Raw genomic sequence first — 17,673 nt, 5'->3', positions numbered from 1 at the left:
TGTTTCCTACTACATGTGTGTATTCCCATTCTGCCATGACCAAATTGGCATAGCTATTGGCACAGGAAGTGTCCATAACAACGCACATGGTCTGCAGAAAAAAATTTTCATCAAATGCAAAAATATTAAACTCCAGTACTAACTCTATTAAAAAACAAATCAAATCTATTTTCTCCAAAGAAAAAGAATTGTTCCTAATGAGAAAGTTTCATACATATTCTATCCCTAGCTCATTGGGAATTACAGTGAAAAGGGATGTGACATCTAAGGTAATCAAATATTCATTCCCTGTCAACAAATTATCGGACTGAAATTTATACAAATCCGTAAGGAAATGCTCTGTATCCCATAGAACTATATCATAGCTATCCAATAATGGTTTCAGTTGTTTCTCTAAATATAGAGATATTGGCTTTGTTATCCATCCTGCCCCTGCCATTATAGGTTTAAAAGGGGGGATTTTGGGATTTTTGTGCATTTTAGGTATGCCTTGCATGTTCAGAATAATAGGACGTTCAACCACAAAATACTGAAACAAGTCTTTCGTAATACACTTTTCTTGTAAGCAATTCTTAATATGCCTCAAATTACTTTCTTTCATACATTCAGTAGCAGATATATTAATCATTCTATAGGTTTTAGCATCTTTTAACATATTATTCATTGATTCAAAATAAAACAACCTGTCCATCACAACAATGGATCATCCCTTGTTTGCAGATCTAATTGCAATATCTTTATCATTCTGCAGTTTTACTAAAGCTTTGTTTCTCACTCAAATTCAAGTTGAAAAAATCTCTCTTTTCTATTATTTACATTCAAGAACTCATATATTTGGTTTACACAAGCTTTTGTGAAAGCCTCTACAGCCAGAGGCATTTGTGGTGTACAAGTACTTGGCTTCCTAAATATGTTGAACTCATTTGTCTTTGTGGTCTTTCATTGTTTTTTTGAGTCCCCCGCAGGATTATGTATGCATTATAATTATAATGCAAGAAAAAATCATCACCAAAAACAAAAAAGTTGTTTTTAAGTACTAAATCCATTAGTTCATCCACTAAATCTAATTCTCTCCTAGAACATCCATGTAAACTTGGATGTCAATGTCAGGCTTGTCCATCGTTTTACATAGGAAAGACAGGGAGGCGACTCAGTGGTCGCCTATATGAACATATTTATGCAATTCGAAAGAATAAATCTGAAAATGCTTTAGCTAAGCATATAATTTCTCATCCTGACCACAAGTTCAAGCTCTTAGTTATAGACCAGGTTAGCGAAGAATTTAGGGGTGGTCCTACTCCACTGAAGTTAGAAGAACTTGAACTGTTGTGGCAGGTGAGACTAAATGCTTACAATGCTCCTGGTCTAAATGAATGTTGCTCTATTACTAGTATACAAAAGCTTAAAAGTTTATTACGATAGTTATATATTGATTTAATTTTGACATTTTTAGGTTATAATGTTTTATTACTTATATTAGGAAGTTCTTTATTCATTTGTACTTTAAAAATAGTTTATGTTGCAGTTGAAGGTGGTGTTGTTAAAGCGTATGCTGTTCTTAAATGTGTTTTATGTTTTGTTGATTTTAATTGTTTAATTTACATAATTGATTGGTATATTAGTATTAGTATTTAATCTACCTGAGTAGAGAACATGGTTTGTCTGATGAAGTTTGAGCATTTTGTCAAACGAAAAGCGCTTAACCATTAAACTTGATCATCAATATTGAAGTTTATACTTTGTTCACCTGTTGAGTGTTGCCTTGTTTGCTTCAGTTTTGTTCATTGGATTACCAGTTTGCTTGTTTGCTTTTAAGGTAGGAGACTGGTATTGAATTAAGAGAGATGGATTCAGTTGACTCGACACCCCAACACCAACTAGAAAATGGGAAAAAGGGAACTGATGATGATGATGATGATCAACAACTCTTGGTTCACAGAGCTGCTTTAGCTATATTCTTGAAAATAAACTACTACAAAAAGCCGCTACAAACTGTAACCTTTGGAGAATGCGGTATTTATTCAAACACTCAGTAAACACGTTTTTCGTCTAACACATATGGTTAAACTTCATCAGAAATAAAACAAACCAAACAATCAGTTAAAATTCAAAGCCACAATATATAAATTCCCTGCCAAATGCTCTAATGATGCTGTTCATTCTTAAAGATGTAGTCTCTTAAAAAGGCTTTAAACCATATATGTTCAAATAAATGGCATAAACCTTGCTTTAAACAGGTTGATACATAGGAACAACTATGCTTCAATAAATCAGGGCAATGAAAACCAAACCAACTATAATACAAACTATGAACATCATGATAAAAATAATTACATTATAAAAAATTGAATTGAATTAAACTGCCATGTTGTTCGAACATCTATTAGCAACATGTTACAAAAGTATTAAAAATATGTATATAAACCCTGAACCATGAAATATACATAATCACCTAAATATACGCATTCACTAAATTTGTAAATGCTAATTAAGTGCATTAGTTCTGTTTTTTGGATTTTGATATTTTAAAAAAACTCAAACAGATGTAAATTCACAAGCCAAAAAAAACATAGCACATATGCCCTCCGATACATGTTATCACAACTGTCCATGATTTTCTAGCCTTATTATGTGCAAAGTAGCCCTTAAAGTGAATCATCTGTCCAGACTTTTCAACTTCAATAGACACATTAAAGAACACTATATTCTTGAAATGCTGCGTGCCCTAAGTGCAAGACTAAACAGAGGTTGCTGTGGCTGAACCATATTCATGAGCTAGGTAATGTGTTCTTCTTGCCCTGTTTATTTTTCAGATAGAGAGTACAGTAATGTAGAGGTGATGTAAAAATGCAGTATCTAAATCACAGGTGGTTAATATGCTGAATGGTTTACATGCATTTTCTGAAAAATCAGCATCAGTCATAAAATAATCATGAACAAGCAAACAGTACCAAACCAAGAATTTAACCATGACCTTGGAGAAAAAACAAAACTGTGTTAAAGTCCAAAAAGGTAGTTTTAATTCCAAAAGTATTCCAATTCCAAAAGTCACAGGAAGAAATCACACAAGCGCTTTCGCTGAGGTAGTCCTGAGCTTTATCAAGTATACAAGTTGTAGTATATTGCAATGCCTGTTATATACCCTGGCAATTACATAATTGATTGGTAAAACTACCTTTTTGGACTTTAACACAGTTTTGGTTTTTCTCCAAGGTCGTGGTTAAATTCTTCATAAAATAATCATCACTGGTACTTGGCCAGAACTAATGATAAAAAATTTGTGACCTTTGAAACCTTCCTCAGACACTGAAGAGGCTCTTTATACTTTAGGGGTTGGTCGGGAGTGAGAGACAAGGAGATATAGGTAGGAAATATAGTGGACATTATGCAATTCCATCAAGGTGGGGGCCTGCTTCTTCTACCATTGATTGAAAGCCCCTAAGTTGGCTGACTAAAGATTAAAGACTACATTCCCACAGAAAATGTCCATCCATGATTTGTTTTTGAATTCCTTCTTAAGGGAAGACAATTTCTGCCACGTGGAGCTTAGAAACCCAGTCTAGTTACTGTTGGATATATAGTACCATACTGGAGCTATCATAAGAAGAGGATCTTACTTAAGACTACACTGTAAAAGGCCATCTAGATATTCCAGGTCCTCCATAGCATACAACTGACAAAAGAGACATGAGGTGAGAGCTCTACACCCTAGCATGACACGGTGACATTTTTATTTAACACCTGCCAAGAACTCTATAATTCTTGACACTCAGGAAGATAATAAAAACGCTTTGGGGTCTGGGGCTAGTGTTTAACTGAAAACAATCTTGTCCATGGCTTCTGTCTTTTTAAAGGATGGCAAAGCAGAATCATCTGCCTTCTATCTCTGTAATGGCATCACAACCTACGATATCCAAGGCTGGTGCATCCTAAGGCTTCTCACGCTTCTTTTTCAAGACATTTCTAGGTGCTTTTCAAGGAAAGGAGATAGGCGCACGATGCTAGAGCATGCTGCTCTTCTTAACCCAGATTGCGTTTCCATGGCAGTGCTCATCCACAAAAGAAGCATCTAGAAGAGTGAACTCCTTATCCTTTTCTAAGGCACAAACAATACGATTCATTGGCTCTTTAGCAACCATGTAGTTAGAATGGGATGTAGGACTTCTTCAGCCATGAAGGGGCCAGAGGCACTGTAGTAAATCATTGTATTATCATAAACATGATAGGCACAGATATGCATGCATGTTTAGACACAGAAATCAGAGCTACTTTAAACTAACAAATGCAGTAAATTCAAGAGAAATGTGTACTGAGTATGTAGTACCTGTAAAGGCACTTGATAGAATAAAAAGTATAACTGAGACATTGATGCTCTGATAAAGTGAAACAGCTTACATGGATAAAAAACAGGTAAAGTAAAACAGGGAATGATTTTTTTACTATCATGCTGCAAACAAATTTTTAAGGGGTTATTTCTTCTATTTGTCTGCAATATAGGGATGGCTGGGGCAGTCAGGATATCAGAAATATTATTTTTGCTAACTGATGTATTTTAAAAGTGAATTCTGAAGTTTTTAAAGTGGTGAGGGAAAAACATCTCTTAGTTTATAGAAGAAATGACTCCTTAAAGGTTTTTTTCAGCATGATAGTATGAAAATCGTTCCCTGTTTTACTAATAAAGATGTTGGCACTTATAAATGTGGGACCTGCAGTACCTGTAGGTTTGTACATGAAGGTAATTATATTTATTTACCACATTTAGATAAAGTTATACTGGCCAGGGCTAGGTTTACCTGCAATTCGAAATGTGCTGTGTATATTAGTCTATACACTGGGTACAATGCATTCTATGTTGGAATGACCACTAGATCATTTAGTAAGAGAATAGAAGAACATCACTATGCAATAAAGTGCAAGGACACTAACAATGCATTACATAAATATACCACAAAATAAAGTCACTAGGATAACCAAGTACCTCAGACTACAGATATTATTACATAAATATAGTTTAATATGTGAGAAATACAGACAAAATTATTTTTTGTCTTGGAGCAAGTTTTGGATGATAAAAGAGATGGAGATTATAAAACTAGGGTAGAGAACAGAGAAACTATTTGGCAAATACACTGAAAGCAAATGAACATCCTGGTTTTAATCAGACCATTAATATAAAATGTTTTTTGAAAGATAGAAGATTGCATATTAATAATAATATTAATTATTGATTTTCTATTGTGTTGATGGAATTTATTTGTTTTATTTCATTTAAGGGAGTGGTCTCAGCCCTGAAACTAGTAGCTTATTGGCCATTTTGGGTCAATTCCTATCTCTTTCAGTTTCCCTGCTTTAAAACCCGCATTTGTGCGGTTTTGCGCCAGTATACAACTCCGCACAGCTCCTCGTGGTGTCCTGCAGAGTGATACAGGCAACAGAGAGACCCAAGAGAGACTTTTCCAGATTTAAGTATTTTTTCTCTGTTTTTTTGCTCCACCTGCCTTTTCCTGTCTAAAAAGCGAATTTCTAACTGATCTGTGCTTCAAAAAGTTTAAATTGCATTTGCCTTCTGCTTTTTACAGTTTTTGCACTTGTTTTATATCAATTTAAGTCATTTTTGTATTGTATAATTGTTGTAGGCTACACACTAAAGTGTGCCAGCCTGTTTATAGCATTTACAGTGTTTTCTGTGTGTTTTTCTGCTGTTTCCTGAAAAAAAAAAATTCTCTTTTCTCGCCTTTGCTGAACTAGATTAGTCCAGATTTCAGGTTTTGCTGAATTCCGGACTGTGGTATAGTTTCCTGTGTTGCCCATATCCTTACTTGGATAGGAGGAAGCTTCTCTGTTCAGCAGTGAGAGTGGGGAGCTTTGAGCAGCCTATCTGTCCCTGGAGGAGTGGTCTCAGCCCTGAAACTAGTAGCTTATTGGCCGCCCTGGGTCAATTCCTATCTCTTTCAGTTTCCCTGCTTTAGAACCCGCATTTGTGCAGTTTTGCACAATTTTGCGCATAGCGCAGCATCGGACAGTGCCGCTTAAACAGGTTTAAACTATTCCCGGCTCCACAAAGTCTGCTCTTCACTTTTTCCCTTAGAACTGTTCTAAATCTCAAAGTAAGCACTTTATTTTCATTCTAAAGCCCTGCAGTTGCTCGTATAAGTAATCTTATAAGTAAGCACTAATAACCTAAAGCACTACACCCTCTTATACTCCCTTTAAGTACTTGGCTCACTATTGGTCCTTTTTGATCAGTCAAAAAGTAGTTCCTTATACTATTCTGGCATGTCCAAAAGTCAGTTTTGGGTTTACTCTCCAGTCCAGCTGGTGAATCTGGGAATCTTGAGGCAATGTTACAACTACCTTATATACACAGACCACCCTCTCCTCCTCCCAACAAGCTCAAATATATGTGAGAGATGCAACTATATAGCCAAACTGGAGGCTGAGCTCTCTCAATCCAATACTGGCGCAGTCAGTCAGGAGGAGAAGGTAACCACATACACCACAAATCTAGTCTCACATAGACCTATTGCAACAGAAAACCAAACACATAAACACACAAAAACAAACTCGGAGGCTTTAAATAAAAATCTGCCCAAGCAGCAGAGACCTCCAAAGCAGACATCCAAGCAACCGCTACCCCACAACAATACCCACGTATCACATAGTTCACAAAGTCAGTGTGCCACGCAGTCACAGCCCTTAAGGCTAAACAACACACCTAATACACTTGTAATAGGTGATTCTATTGTCAGACACACTGACATCCCACTCAACAGGCTAAACAAGGAGAAGGTCACTGTAAGCTGCCTGTCAGGTGCCAGGATCCGCCACATAACACAAGCACTCAGGTCACTCCAAAGCAAGTACAAATATGACTCCATCATTGTCCATGCTGGTGTGAATGACCTGAGATGTACCTCCCTGGACTACATGAAAAGAGACATAGAGGAGCTCTCTGATCATGTAGCACAGGCCGGTATGACCCTGACCTTGAGTAGCATCTTACCCTCACCAAGAATGATGCCAGAGTATAAAGACAAAATGATCAATTTTAACAATTGTCTAAAGTATTGGTGTCATTCAAAGGGGATCCAGTGTCTGTCAGCCTAGGATGACATGCTCGACAAGCCACATTGCTTCGCTAGGGATGGCTTGCACCTGTCACCCCTGGGCTTTCGAATACCGGCTAAGGCTCTTGCCACCCCATAGTGCCTCTTTTAGGCAAGGATCAAAAGACAAACCCACCTCCATAGTCAACACAAAGAAAAAGAAACTAAGGGTAATGCTGCTCAACGCCAGAAGTCTAAACCTCAAGATGCACGCACTCGAGGCTCTCCTCAGTATGGAGAATATCAACATCTGTGCAGTAACAGAAACCTGGTTCAAGGCTCCCGAGAGCACCCCAGCACTACCAGGCTATACCTCATACCATGCTTTTCGACCACAAAACTTGTACCGAACCACAAAAGGAGGGGGAGTATCCATATTCATCAAAGATACCCACAACTCCAGGTTAGTGGCACTGCATGAAGCATCGGAGACCATCCATGTGCAACTAACAGTGGGCAAAACTGCCTTTCAGTTTGTAGCCTGCTACAAACCACCCTCCCAAACTCAGGAATCCCACTCGGCTTTCCTGAGAACACTGGAGTATATGAAGGTCTCTCCAAACACCATTATATTGGGTGACTTCACTACCCAAACATAGACTGGGAGAACTACTCAAGCCCCAGCACCCTCACCCAACGGTTCCTAGAATTTATAAGCTCAAATGCTATGGAACAACTGGTCACCACTCCCACAAGAGGGGAAAACATATTGGACCTGATCATCACCAACATGGGGACTCTATGTTCCATACCAGAGGTATACCCCGCATTGGTAAGATCTGACCACAAATTAATCTCACTGGACATCCATATCCCGTTCCCATCCCTAGCCAAGGAAACCACGGTGAAGAACTTCTCAAAAGCAAACTTCACACTTCTCAAAACCGAGGTGGAATCCTTCAAAGCCCCCGGGCCAGTGGAAAATACGGCCCAAACCGCAGAATCCTTTACAAATGCTTTCTATGGACACCTACAGGAATGCATGGATCATGCTATCCCAAATAAAACCAAGACTCATTCCTCCAAAGGCAGGAGACCTGTCTGGTAGACCCCAGCCATAAATAAGCTATGCAACAGAAGGAGGAAGCTACTACATGATAGAGAAAAATCCCAAAAAGGGAAGGCATCTCTGATCAGTACTAGCAAGAAACTATGATCCCTCATAAAATCATCTAAGGCCAGCTTCGAAAGAAAAATTGCACAAGATGCTAAAGATAATCACAAGGCCTTCTTTAGTTATGTCAGGAACCTGGGTGGCAACTCCCAGATATGCTCTGAGTTAGTTCAAAATGACAAAAAATACACTGAACCCACAGACATTGCCAACATCCTGGAAGACAGGTTCAGTGCAAACTTCTCCCCCCCTTCCCCCCAAAAGAGCAAATGTCTATCCCAACAGAGTGTAGCCTCCCTGACATCACAGATGCACAGGTTAAAGAGCTGCCCTCTCCAAAGCAAAAAACACAGCATCAATGGGACCGGACGGTGTCCCGGACTGCATCTTACACGAACTCCAAGAAGAACTGAACCCTCACATAAAGTCACTGTTCAATCTCAGCCTTACTACAGGATATGTATCCAAGGAATGGCGTACAGCAACAGTGGTCCCACTCCACAAAGGTGGTGCCACAACAGACCCCGGAAACTATCGTCCTATAAGCCTGACTAGCCTGGTCTGCAAAGCTATGGAGAGTATCATCATAAAACTCATAAACAAAGACATTGGGAACCTCCAAACTCTAGATCCTACCCAATTTGGCTTTGTTAAGGGCAGATCTTGCCTCTTGAACCTGGTCGACTTCTTTGAAACAGTCACCAAGGCCATAGATGAAGGGAAGGTAGTCCACACAGCCTACCTGGACCTCGCAAAAGCCTTTGACACAATACCCCACTCGGGCATCATAAATAAGCTCACCAGCTTAAATATCAACCCCTACGTCACAAGATGGGTTGCAAACTGGCTCAGGGATAGAACCCCCATGGTCAGAATTGCAGGTGCCATGTCAGACTCTAAACCAGTTACAAGTGGCCTCCCACAAGGCTCAGTCCTAGGACCTCTCTTGTTCGGTATATATTTCTCTGAGGTACAGGCTAACATGGGAGGACTATGGCTGACCAAGTTCGCAGATGACTGCAAACTGGGTGCCATAATCAACTCGCCGACTGACACAAGCATCCTGCAAAAGGGTCTCACAGAGATGGATAACTGGTGCCAGAGCCATGGCCTAAAGCTAAATGCCAAAAAGTGCATAGTCATCCCCTTTGGGAAAAACAAAGTGCCCACAAATTACCACATAGGTGGTAATCCATTAAGTACGGAAGAAGTAATTAGGAATTTGGGGACCCAAGTAGATAGTAATCTCTCCTTTGACAATCACGTTGCCAAAGTGGTTAGAAAGACCTTCTATATATCCCACCTTATCATGAAAGGGTTCACATCTAGATCAAGAGAGGTCATTGTGCCCCTTTACTCATCACTCATCAGGCCCATAATTGAATACAATGCCCCATTTGGGATGTACCTTACCTGACACCTGCAGCTACTGGAAAGATCCCAAAAGTACCTCATCAAGAGGATCAAGGGACTCAAACAGATGCCCTATGCAGTTAGGCTAAAGAAACTCCAGCTCTACTCAGTTGATTACCGCCTACTCAGAGACGATCTGTGCCTGACGTATAAAGCCATGTCCAACCCAAAATTAATGGACATGCTCCACCTCAGGAAATCCAAATCTCTTAGAGCTACATGCTCCTGGGACTTAAACCTCAGCACCGAAATAAATAGGACATGCTGGAGGGACAGATTCATATCCCAGAGGCTCCCCTCACTCTGGAACAAAATCCCAATCCATGTTAGGCAGAGTTCCTCAATGACCCTCTTCAAGAGAAATCTTAACGAGTGGATGGGAGATCGTAGGTTTACCCCTGGGATCTCTTCTGTGTCCTTACTAGACAGAGGCACAGTAAACTAACATCAAAAGGGCTATCTTCTGTGATCTACTATACAGAGGCACAGTCAACTAATCTAAAAGGGTGGCGAAAGCCAAACACACTCTGGCTAGGCTTATAAATGCCCTAGGGCAGATAGCCTAGTATCAACCTATGAACCTATTAAGTTGTATTTTAATTAATTAATTGAAAACAGTGTAAGAAACTTCTCTGTGTGGAATATTTTCAGTCCATATATCTCTAATTAATCACTGTATATTAATCAGATCAGACAATAGTAGTAGAAGTAGCGAACGTAAACTCGTCAAATCAAAAAGTAATAATAGAAAATATATATAATTCTACAGCATTACTAAGTATTCGAAAGTAATCCAAGCAAGGCAGGCAGTCTGTTTCCAGTCGAAAATCCTTTATTAAGTACACAGACAAGCGATCCAAGTAAAACAAAAATAGATTAATAGTTTCCTCACAAGCTTTCTAAATATATATATATATATATATATATATATATATATATATATATATACTTTTTATTAGGTATGGGAGTGGTTTATTGCGCTGTAAAACAAAGTGTTATTGGTACACATGTTAAATTCACATCCCTTCCCCCATCAGTGTGACATTTGAGCTGGTCCTGCCCTACTTAGTTGCTGTCATAATAATATATAACCCTTATGTACTTTAAATAAAATTTATAATGATGTGGTACCACTTATTTAACCAGATTATTAAGTAGATTGTTAAGTCTGTGATTTTATCCAAGACAATATACTACATGGCTGGAAATATATCAACCTTATTCCATTTGGCAATCAAAAAATATATATAAATATATACATATACATTTTGCATGTAAACAATCAATTGTAAAAATCAGTGATTAACTAGAGACATATGGACTGAAAATTTTCCACACAGAGAAGTTTCTTACACTGTTTTGTTTTTGGACCCACTATACTTGTTTCATGGGGATACCACGGAGATTACTTGTTTTTTTAATTAATTAATTGATGATTTAATTGATAATGAAATCTGATTGGATATGGTGTTTTTGAATTTTTATATAAGGTTGTTTGTAAGTTTTATGTTTTTCCTCTTCCTGATGAAGTCTTTGGATGAAAAGCAAATTATTAAATTTGTTACACTTAAAAGAAAGTTTTTATTCTCATAACTCCTTCATTTACAGTGATTTTTTGTTTTTATTACATGGATGAAACTAGGAACATGGACAAGGCATATGGGAATGACAGTACTAATTTAGTATTGCAAAGAAAATGAGTGAAGTGTATGATTATACATTGAGCCAGGGTAGAGTGCCTTCTGAAATCAAGTAGAAGCATGTCAAAGGTGAAAGCTAGAGGAGATGGTGGCCAGTGATGTTACCAACGTTCTGAACACTTTAAAATCTGTCATATGCTGAGGTAGCTTTTACAGCAGTAGATAATTATCTGTTATCAGTAAATAGGAAAGTGTATCTTTCAATAAGTGGTTGGGAGAGTATTGGTGGAATTACGTTGATAGTGTTTATAAGTTCAGCAGTCAAAAGTTTTCATAATACAACAGATTTAAGGAGTACTTTCTAAACCTGTAGGGTACTGTTGGAGTTTCCAGATAAGAATAGTTGAGTGAGATGTTTTTCCTTTTTTGCAACAGACTGACATATCTAGGGGATAAGCCACCTTTAAATGATCAAGAATATACATGTGTATGATTTCACTAGTAAAGTCAAGTTGCCTAAGTGTTCTAAAGGCTAATTCTGACCTGTTCTGAAGATCACACATTTAGAGTTTCTTAAATTAATAGCAGGTTTATTGTCTGATACACATTTAAAAGTGTACTTGAAATAGTCTTGGATGATAGTTTGCAAAGTATGGAAGCTGGTTTCACATCTCAGCAAAAGGAAATCATTGGCCATATAGAACCATGTTGATTTTCAGTGGGTTCCAAGAAAGGGTTTTAAAAGATAGACAAGAAAGCATAGGGCCTGAAACTGAGTCTTAAGGAACTCCAAATCAAAGCACAACATGAAATGAGAATCCTTTACCAAAAAGACTTGAAAAGAACAGTTAGATAAACAGATTAGAAACAAAGAAAAGTTTTTAGTTGAAATTGATACAAGAGAGTTTTAGAAGCAAAAGTAGTTGATGATCAGCGATGCTAAAGCGTCTGCAAGGTACCAATAAAATAGCACCTGTCTTCATTCATGTTTTTAAATACATGGCCTGTTTTTAGGAAAAGAAGATTGAGAATCTTCTTTTGTCACACTCCACTTCACTAAAGAGCCAACACATCAAATGGACCTTTGACAACTTTTTATTGAATTCATAAACATAACTTATTGCATCATAACTTTATTCTTTATTGCATCATTTCAATTTGTTTGTTAATCACAAGAAAACATCCTTCAATAATTCATCAGGGCAGCATACCTTTGCTTATCCTGCCCAAATAAGCAGTGTCCACACCTCCGCTCACGGATTCTTAAACATCAAACAGCATCCAACCACTCACCTTCATCCCCAAACTTCCTTACATCAAACCAAACACCAGATGAGGAATCATAGAGGGACAAGCCTGCCTCTCTTCTCTGCCTAAGCACACCTCAACTGAGAAATCAATCATACCTACTCCAGAAAAAAGAGGGAGGGACAGGTGGGTAGCAAGAGCATGCCAAAATGCACTCCCTAAACCAACTACTGCACATAAAACTATTCTAAGCCCCACTCTACACCTACCTCACTTCCTCTCTCCTTCCTTCAATACATTAGCCCTTCCCTACTCAGTCTTAACTCATACTAAACTTACAATCCTTGCTTAATCCCTTTCCCAACCCCAGTCTACCCCCACCACATGCTCACCTACCTTCAAACACTGAAGATATCCCATGACAAACTGGTTTGTTCCCAAACCTCATTTGTCATACTCCACTTCAATAAAGAGACAACACACCAAACAGACCTTTGACGACCTTTTATTGAATTCATAAACAACATAACTTATTGCAACATAACTTTACTCTTTATTGCAACATTTCAATGTATTTGTTAATCACAAGAAAACATCATTTAACCATTCATCAGGGTGGCATACCTCCGATCACCCTGTCCAAAAAAACAACGTCCTCACCTCCACTCACTTATTCTTAAAGATCAAGCAGTGTCCAGCTGCTCACTTTCAACCCCCAAAAATCCTTACATCCATCCAAACACCAATGGGGAAAGCAGCATCCAATCACTCACTTTCACCTCCAATCTTCCTTACACCAAACCAAGCACCAGAGGGGAACAGAAGAGGGACAAGCCTGCCCTCTTCTCTGCCCACCAGCCCGACCCAGGCTGTTTCCCCTCACCTAATACCAGCTTTTCACCAGATCCTCCAATAACAAACCCAAATTCAAATTAAACAGATCTAATCCAAACTCGTGCAGGTGCACCCCATCCTCTCTGAATCACATAGGATCCTTGTCAGCAAACTCCTTGTGTTCTATCATCTGTATGCCCACTGCCCCCAGCTGCCTTACCAACTTAAAGTTAGCAAATCTCTGTGCCTACTTTACTGTTGTAAAATTATTAGCATGCCTCCAAAAACAGATGGGGTGTTATCTCAGACCACACAATGCACATACACAGATACAACTTCTTTAAAGCAAGACAATTCTCCATTATCTGGTACACCAATTGCTGCTTTGGAATAAACTCAAATCATTACCTGCCAAATGTACCACCAAGACTTGATCTATTATGTTGCAGATGAAAGCGCTTAACCAGATTTACAGTTTGACATACAATAGTTCACTTTTTGGAGTCCGTTTTTTGTTGGAACATTTATTCAGCGTCTTAAATAAAATAAAATAAAATAAAATAAAAGATTTTCCTGGTGTCCAAGCTGTGGTGGATTCGTTGGACTGTTCTCATCATCTGGGTTCATTTTATTTTGTTATACACTATCTAATATAAGACATAAAGGCATTCGAAGACCAGCACCCCACCCTCTTAATGACCTCAGTCGAACTACCTTATTTTGCTAAATCCAAAGCTCTGCCAATCCAAAAGGAATGGGAGGAAAACCTTTTACCTATAAAACTCATACAGTGGAGTGCCATTCTCAATATATTTATCAAATGACCACCTGTTATCATTTTACCCCCCCTTTGATCGGAAAATCAGAATATGTGAACTCTTCCTATGGGACACTGAATTTCCTAGTCCAAACCACTGGACATATCTGGGTGCACCTGTCTTTCCTCAAAACTATTTGCTTGTCCCTCCCAACCTGATCCATCTTAGATTTCCACAACCAAATGTGAACTGCCCCAGGCAGTATCATGTCATCCTCCCAAACCAATGACCCCAACAACTCAGGCACTCTAAAAGCCCCAAAATACATCCATAAGCTCAATGTCATCCATAAAACATAGTCAACCAATTCCTCACTTGCCAAAGCTAGTCCCCATAATAAAACCTTCAAAACTTGCCTTGTAACCGGCCAATGCTTATTCCTGTTCAAGCCATCCACTCTACCCCATCCGCTCGACCCCATCCTTACAACATACTCCCAGCTGTCCAGGATTTAGTGAAACCATGCAACCCACCATCCAAGCAAATATGCTCATTGCATTCAAGTCCACCTTAACTGACTGCACTGCCCTACCCTGTACATGAGCCCGAGCTAAATATTGAAGCAAAAATTCTTCCAACCAGACTCCACCCTCCTCAGCTGTACAATAAAATCACTCAATGCCCTACCATATGCCCTACTGGTAGATGCTGCCCAGAACTGTTTCACCAACATCCTGGTCACTACAACCCAATCCTCCATACCTTGTCTGGCACTGCCTTTGTTTCTTCCTCTGCCATTGGAGCTAACTGCAAAAACCTGGAAAACTGAAGGCAAAACAAACTGTCAGCAATCCCATTCTTAGCACTTGCCACATGTACATCTGTAAAAGAAAAGTTACTCAGCAAATTGTGTAAAACTAACTTACATAAAACTAACAGTAATCATTCAGACTTAGCCATCTTCACCTGTAAAATTTGAACCACTGCACTATTGTCTGGATTAAATATAATCCTCCTTCCCCCCAGCCACTCTTACCAAACCATGGATGCAGCCCAAATCAGCATTATCTCTTAGAAAGCAATATCCTTCTTCAGTTCATCCTTCCACTCAGCCGGACACGGAACTGCAAATCACTCACCCCCAAAAAACACCCCCATACCAATACCCCCTGCTGTAGCTGTAAATAACTGCAAATCCCATTGACCACCTCACTCTGACTACCAAAAGGAAACTCCATTAAACTGCTCTAAAAATGACAACTAAAGAGTTAAATCATCCTGTGTCAACTTACCGAGTCTTACCTAATGGTACTTGTTTTTCCCCCTTCCCCCTTTCAGCAGAAAGGCCACAGATCTACAAAAAGTATGACCAGGGTGAACAGCGCAGCATGCAAAATTCGGAAGTCCTAAAAGCTCCATGACATCCTTAACCCACACTTTATCCCTAGCCTTCACCCAGGCTATCTTTTCTTTCAAATGGGTTGTCTTCTCATTTGGCAGACAAAACAATCCACATTCTGCATCCACCAACAACCCAGAAAATCTAATGACTTTACCTGATCTTCCAGTTTCTGTCTAGCCAATGAGATCCCTAGTTCTTCACACATCCCCAACATCTCCTGCATACTGGCCATAGCTCCCTCATGGCCTTCACCTAATAAGAGGAAGTAATCCAAGTAATGAACCACCCTTTGAGTATCCACCCACTGCTGCCAAATCCAGTGTAAAGTCACGCTAAACTTCTCAAAAGTAGCACAGGCTACAGAGCATCCCACTGGCATAGCCTTGTCAAAAATAAAACTTGCTTCCAATCACCATGCCCAACAGCGGTCAATCCTCCTCCCATACTGGCAGAAGTCAGAAAGCAGATTTAATATTCACTTTCACCAACTACAGATCTCTAAACCCCCTAATGACCCACACCACATCATCTAATGAAGCGTAACTCACCTTAAAATCATCTACCGAAATAAAATCATTTATGGAGTTTCCCTCTGGGTAAGACAAATGGTGAATCATCCAAAATTCACTCACTTTCTTCTTAGGCACCAAGCCAATGGTGAAACCTTAAAACTGTCAAAAGTGGGGGCTATCAAAAGGGCACAGTATCCTACCCGTCCAACGCTCCTTCTCCACTAAAGCTTCCAAAATATCTTCCCTCTCTGCACTGATCTGAAGTACTTACCAACTGTTCCACCCCCTGCTACCTTTCATTTCATAGAAATTCCCCTGGAGAATCCCTCAAGTAGCTCCTCCACCACTGCTACATTCGGATATTGCTGGAGAATGACCTGCAACACCTGCACCTTAATGAGACAATGTGTCCCCAAGTTTTCCTCTTGCCCCCAAAAGGCACCCCACCTCTCTGCCCATGAAATTTCTCCCTACCACCCATACTTTAGGATCCTTGAAAAGCAGCTGTTTACCCACTCTGAGCAGGGGAAAATTTAGCTTGGCTGGCCACATTACCTTCTCGTCGGCCACACTGCACTGCTGAGTGTATGCCTGCACACTTTGAGCAAGTGTGCAAGAACCTACATGCTGCCCATGAACATCTCCCCATGTTTAAAGCCCAACACACTACATACCCTTCTCCTCCTACCTTACCCTACCACTACCCGCACTAAAGCTGTCCATCATAGTGGCCAGCCATATGCCCAGGTGCCTCACCTCCCAATGCAGGGAATGATTGACTGCCTTCCTCTTGAGAAATCTTTGATCGTACCACAACCAAGCATTACCAGCCTGCAGACATTGCATCTCCCTTATTGTCAAGAAATACAGCAAGAGTGGAAGGGCCAATGCACTATCCATCTCCAACCAAATTTCCATATAGTACACAAAGCCAAACACACAATTTGCCCATGTTCTTGATTGCATTTTTCCCATCCATCTTTGCCTCAGGGCAGCTAAGGCTGCCACAAGATCTTTGCCATTCTCAGTTTCCACTTCCAGCAAATGCAGAACACCATGCATGTCAATTAAATCAAAAATATCAACATATGCCATCTTCCAGATTTTTTCTTTGACTGAGGGGTCAAGAATACTGCCCCACTCCCCTACCCCAGTACCTGTGTAGTCATCAGGTGGCTAAAACCAAACATCTGACCTCACCTTCTGCAAGTGGGAATCTGTCCCCCCAGTGGATGATGTCAAAATACCTACGCACAAGTCTGGGCTATACAGCCCAGAAACCTCCTCCCTGAAATAATGTTCCTCATCACCTAGACTTTTCCAGCCCCCAAAACCAACTGCAAGGTCCCCCATCTACTGACTTGACCTTCCACTGCCTTCACCCAGGTTCAGTCCCCCTCGACCCACATCTGACATGCCTATTGAACATTCCACCAGCATATCATTACCTGACGGAACAACATGTGCTGTGTCCATGGCTGAAGCCTCATTGCAACCATCTCCCTCAACTGTGATTGATGTGTTCTCTTCCCTCTGGCCACCTGCTTGCCCTTTTCTGGTTGCCTTCTCTTCCAACTGGCTCCTCCCTGTTCCACTGGTACCAGAGTCTCACTGCTTGCCAGCTCACAAAACAGGTCCTCTGCCTA

This window comes from Protopterus annectens, chromosome 10.part0 (genome assembly GCF_019279795.1).
Source record: "Protopterus annectens isolate FY-2018-M chromosome 10.part0, PAN1.0, whole genome shotgun sequence".
Lineage (NCBI taxonomy): Eukaryota > Metazoa > Chordata > Ceratodontiformes > Protopteridae > Protopterus > Protopterus annectens.
The sequence above is the reverse complement of the archived record's forward strand: the minus strand, read 5'-3'. Positions refer to the sequence as shown.